This window comes from Peromyscus maniculatus, chromosome 22 (genome assembly GCF_049852395.1).
Source record: "Peromyscus maniculatus bairdii isolate BWxNUB_F1_BW_parent chromosome 22, HU_Pman_BW_mat_3.1, whole genome shotgun sequence".
Lineage (NCBI taxonomy): Eukaryota > Metazoa > Chordata > Mammalia > Rodentia > Cricetidae > Peromyscus > Peromyscus maniculatus.
Genome location: NC_134873.1, coordinates 35,128,565 through 35,134,764, shown reverse-complemented (window position 1 = coordinate 35,134,764; position 6,200 = coordinate 35,128,565).

Genomic DNA, 6,200 nt, shown 5'->3' with positions numbered 1-6,200 from the left:
AAAGCAGAGATCATTGAGGAGTGCTGTTGCTAGAGTTTTCCTGCCTTGCCCACAGTCAGGACAAATCTCTGTCACCCGCCAGTCCCACAGCCGCTCAGACCCAACCAAGTAAATACAGAGACTTATATTGGTTACAAACTGTATGGCCGTGGCAGGCTTCTTGCTAACTGTTCTTATAGCTTAAATTAATCCATTTCCATAAATCTATACCTTGCCATGTGGCTGGTGGCTTACCGGCATCTTCACATGCTGCTGGTCATGGCAGTGGCTGGCAATGTCTCTCTACCTCAGCCTTCCCCTTCCCAGAATTCTCCTCTCTCCTTGTCCCACCTACTTCCTGCCTGGCCACTGGCCAATCAGTGATTTATTTATTGACCAATCAGAGCAATTTGACATAAAGACCATGCCATAGCAGAGTGCTGCTTATGCTCCCCCGACACACTTTCTTATACAACCCAAGAAGCCCTGGGGTGCACCATCCATAGTGGGCTGGTCCATCCCACATCAATCATTACTGAAGACTTGTCTATAGGCTAATATGATGGAGGCAATTCTTAGGTTTCTTCCCACTCTCCCCAGCCAGATGTTTCTAGTTTGTGTCAAGTTGACAAAAATTAACCAGCACAATTGTTTACTATCCATGTAGGCCAGGCATGTTTCATTTCTGTGGTACTCTATCTTAAACCAAATTCTTCCCTTTGGATGTCACCTTCATCCTGTTTCTCTATGTCCTGTACAATCCAGCCCTCTTATTTTTGCCTTGTTCTGACTCTATGAATGTCAGTCCCCCACCTTTCTCCTATTGCTTCCTGCTTGTCCCTTTCTGTTGGTTCCAGAGCCCCTTATTCAAAGCCTGGTCCCTTATTAATACCACTCAGGTTATCCTCTATGGTAAGGTCTCTTGTTATCACCATCAAGGAAAGCCAAGTGGTTGGAATCTGGAAAGACTGATGTTTTACAAGGGTCTTTCTGAATGTCATGCACCCTTATGAGATCATGCTACCAACAGCTATGGGGAGATACTGCTGAGCTGGGCTAAGGTGCAGAAGATGCCTTTTCCACAGATCCCCACAACCATTTAACTACCCTGACTTCTCAGCAAAAGGCTGACTGAAAGTAACTGTCTTTCTAGTCAAATTTCCATAGATGTTGGACAGGCACAGTGAAAGTTATCCTGAATCAGCTGTGAATCCATTTCTCTCCCTCCCTCCATCTCTTCCTCTATCCCTCTCTCTTTCCCTCCCTCCCTCCTCCTCTCCCTCTTAATTTATTTAACTTTATTTTATGTGCATTGGTGTGAAGGTGTCAGATCTCCTAGAACTGGAGTTATAGACATTTTTGAGCTGCCATGTGGAGGCTGGGAATTGAACCTGGGTCCTCTGGAAGACTAGCCAGTACTCTTAACCACTGAGTTATCTCTCCAGCTCTGAATCCATTTCTTTTTTAATTCCATCATTAAGACTGTATAATAGATGCCATGGGCCTTGGAACCTCACCTAATGCAATCTCCTCTGCTTATCACTTGTCCAACCTCATGTCCAATCCCCTCTTTCTCAGTGACCTCAGCAGGAGTTAGGAGGATATGGAAGAGTAACCCGATGAGACCCATAAAGTCCTGTCTGTGTCAGTGACTGGGTTCTGAGCCTGCTTCTAGGAGTCTGGCATTGAAGAAGCTCAATGCATTAGTTATGAATGGTGGTGCAGAACATGAGAAATGCATTGGACATGTCCAATGTTACTAATAGTACAATGGAAGTGCTCTCCTTCATTACCCAAAATAGTATCTTTGCATTTGACCATTTGCCATTTAAAAAATGCAAATGATTGTATTTATGGCTCTGATGATTATAGAATAATGTTAAATAGTTTTGAATAGAAAACAAAATCACCTCTCTCAATGTTGTATCATGTAAAAAAAATGAAACAAACAAAAAACAAAAAACAAAACATCCCACAGATACTGTTCTCTTCTCGCAACCCTACACATAATGGCCACAAAGGGAGGTGTCTCTATTACTGAACCACCAGTGGCTCCCCTTTGCTCTCGGATTACAGGCCAAGATGTCTTGACCTGCCTTCCAGGCAATGTGCCCTGGCCTCTGTTGTCTCCTGGAACACTGTGACCCTCTACTGTCTGTTCTCCACCCACACTGTTTTCATTTCCTCTGCCATGCCTGCTGTCTAGTGGCTACTTCCTAGAATGTCCTGTACACTTGACTTCTTCTTGTTCGTTCTTAGAAATGCCACTAGATCCACCGTCTTTCTTCTGTACCCTTCAGGATCATTGCACTCTGTCACTGCGCATGGCTGTAAATGTATGTGCCACTGTTTCTTGCGGTTCCCTTATCACTGAGTTCCTCTTCTAGACTCTTAAGTGCCAGCAGATGAGCACTGATGTCATGTCTGTATTCCCAGAGCAGCACTTGGCTGCTGAAAACGATTGGCCACTTCTAGGGAAGTCAAATTTGACAAACATCTCTGACGGATTTGATGCCCTGTGCTCTGCTGTTAGTCAATGGCTTCCATCCCACCCCACCCTCCTTTGGGTTGACATTCTAGATGCTAAGCTCCTATCCAGACTTTCCATGACACTTGTCTTTAGCCTAGGGAGGACTTCATCATTTTTGGCTTGGAGTGGATGGAGACCTCTCTGGGACCCGAAGAGGCAAGGCATGATACCTACCCTCACCTTCTCAATTTGAGTTCCTGCCATTTTCTTATTGCCATTTGCCTCTGATCTGCCTCCTGAGAGCCAGGGGAACCTGGAAGCTGACCTAGCAGCCCACTGCCAAGGAAAGCTTGCCCTGGAAGTCCCAGTCTGTGGCTGAGCAGGCAAAACTCCAAATGAGGAGATCCTCAGTGTCAGAGTGGGCAGAGTCCTGGACATTGTCTCTGTCCTTCAGAGCACAGGTCCTGAGGTAGGAAGATGAGTGAATGTGGAGGGACGGAAGACACGATGACAAACAGAAATGAGAACTACAGTCTTTGAGCACTTGCTGCATGCACTCCATGTTTTTCCACCACACAGTATCTCATTGATTACCGGCTTGCAAAGCAGAACCCTCATTTGCATTCATAGTTTCTCATTTTAGGAAGAATGGAGGACTTGGCTAAGCCAAAGTTCCTTTCGAGAAGCAAAGCTCCAGGGAACTCCTGCCTGCTTCCTGTTAGTTCCCATCTCCCACCACCCTCCACCCCCTTGAAGCCAATGAAAAAAAAGATTCTGCAGATCCAAGCTCAGGGTGCAGAAGTGACCATCGCATGCACACATTAGGATGCTCCCACACTCACCTGCACTGATGATACACACAGAGGCTTTGGGGGTGGGGTGAAGGATCTCTCACTTGCTGTGGGGACACCTTGATACAGCCATACCAAGATGCCTTTGCACTTGCCTCATAAGGGCAGCTCCAGCAATCCCTTTGTGTAGATAGAAACTCTTGCCTGTGGACCAAGGAGACTTGAGCAAGAACACGGAAGGTCATACATCAACAGAGTGTGCTATACTCACCTAATAGGAATAGTATACATCAGAAAAACAGAGTGGCTCTCCAAGATTGGAGTCAGTCCCCAGAATCCATGTACAAACACTGGATGTGATGGGATGCAGATCCCCGGGGGTTACTAGTGAGCCAGCCTACTCAGTGGGCTCCAAGGCAGTGGAACCCTGAGTCAAAAAGATAAGATGGCTGGACTGAGGAGACAGCTCAGTGGACAAGGTCCTTGCTGTTCGGATATTCAGCACCCATGTAAAAAGCTGGATGTGGGGCTAGGGAGGTGAATCAGCTGTTAGGTGTCTCATTCCCAACACTCATGTCAGAAGGCTCACACTATCCAGTTCCCTCTTCTCACCTCCTCTGGAACTTGCACACATGTACACGTACAAATGCACATAATTAAAAATGAAAAAGTCAATCTCAAAAAACAAGCAAGGTGAGTGTAGCAAATCACCCATAATTCCAGCACTTGGGAAGAGTAAGCAAGGGTCCCCCAAGGCAAGTTGACTAGGCAGACTTGCTGTGGGATGCTCTGTATGCTGTGAATGTGTTGCTCTGATTGGTTAATAAATAAAGTGCTGATTGGCCAGAAGCCAGGCAGGAAGTATAGGTGGGACAAAGAGAGAGGAGAAGACTGGGAGGTGGAAAGCTGAGTGAGAGATATGCTGCCTGCTACCACCATGGAAAGTAAGATGTAAAGTACCGGTAAGCCACAAGCCACGTGGCAACTTATAGACTAATAGATATGGGTTAATTTAAGATCTAAGAACTAGATAGCAAGAAGCCTGAGCCATTAGGCCAAACAGTTTAAATAATATAAGCTAATATAAGTGTCTGTGTGTTTATTTTATAAGTGGGCTGTGGGACTGTGGAAGGCTTGGTGGGACCCAGCTAGAAACTCTCCAGCTACACAGACTAGTAGAACTGACAAGTCTCAAGTTCAATGAGAGACTGTCTCAGCAACCTCCAGTGTCCACATTCATGTGCACACAAGTGCACATGCATCTATACATTTGAACATGTACATGTACATATATATGCAAAATGTATAAAACAAAAATTATGGTGGGTGGCACCTGAAGAAAGATACTGGAGGTTTAGCATATACTCAAATACTTGCACACATATGAACACACACACACACACACACACACACACACACACACACTTCTTCACTTTGAGTTAAAAGTATAAGTCTCTTATATTTTGGTTGTGAGCCTAGCCTTTAATGGCTGAGCCGGGTGGTGGTGGTGGCGGCGTCGGCGTCGGTGGTGGCGGCAGAGGCGGCAGAGGCGGCGGAGGCGCACGCCTTTAATCCCAGCACTTGGGAGGCAGAGGCAGGCAGATCTCATGAGTTAGAGGCCAGCTTGGACTACAGAGTGAGTTCCAGGAAAGGTGCAAAGCTACACAGAGAAACCCTGTCTCAGAAAACCAAATATATATATATATATGTGTGTGTGTGTGTGTGTGTGTGTGTGTGTGTGTGTGTGTGTGTGTGTGTGTGTCTCAGGATAATCCAAATGGCATAACCAATTGAGAATACAGAATTAAACACTATATGAGGGGGCTCAGAAGAACAGTAGGTAGTAAATATTTGAAGAATAGTGAGGAGTTGACTTTGATGGGCACTACCCTGCTCCTATGGGGTGATGGGATTTGTGGCCAGGGGTGGCGATAGTATGCTGAAACTGCCAGTAAAATCCTCACTTCTCCAGCTCTGTGCTACACATTCTCAAGGCGGGTTGTTTGTTTAACTGTTATTCTGAATATCAGTTCAGGATAATATATATTATATGATTTTTGTGCATGTAATACTTTCTATGAAAGACCATAAGATTGCAATATGCAATTTCAGAAGTGTGCAGATACTACCTCATTTTAAAATGCCACTGGGGCAAAAAGTGTCTGATTGTTATTTATAAAATGCTCAGACTAACTCAGAAAGACAACAAGGTGAAGACACTCTATTTAAATGATGAGAAACCCATTTCCATGACACACAGTGGAGAGGTTTGTTTTGCCACGTCGTGAGAAACCCATCTCATGACATGGCAAAACAAACCTCCCCACTGTGCGTCACGGTGAACGTCACAGCCTCGCAGAGCCTGATCAGGACAAGTCTCACAGCTCATCTAAGCCAAACTGACAAGGGACATTGCACCACCACACTCAATTTCTCTTCCTCTTGCTATCTGGAGCATCTCTCTTGATTTCATCTTATTTGGCTTCTAGATTAAATATCTTCCTAGACAGGTGAACATATGCTAGCTCCATCCACTTAATCAGAAGCATTTATTGTACAGCTTGCTCTATGCCTCCTAGGCAATAAAGACACTCAGGCAAATGTGATATCATCTTGGTTTCGAGGAGATCATGGTGTGGCAGGTAAGGCAGAATGGAAAACAGAAAGATAATATCACAATTAGGTCAGTGACATAAACATTAAAGGCAGGTGTCTGCAAGCTCAGTGAGTACTTGGTGACTTGGGAGGATGGAGGAGGGCTTCTGGAACCGGAGGAATGGTTGTATGTGTGTTGGGAGAGGGGAGACGAAAGAGTCACAGAGCTGGGGGATAGGCTGAAGGTGTTTTAAGAAAAGAGACCTGAATCAGGGCATAGCAGAATGTTACCAACCAAACACTAGACACGCATTAGGAGTTTTTTCTGGAGCACACACTAGTTCTCTAAATTATGTCACAGCAAA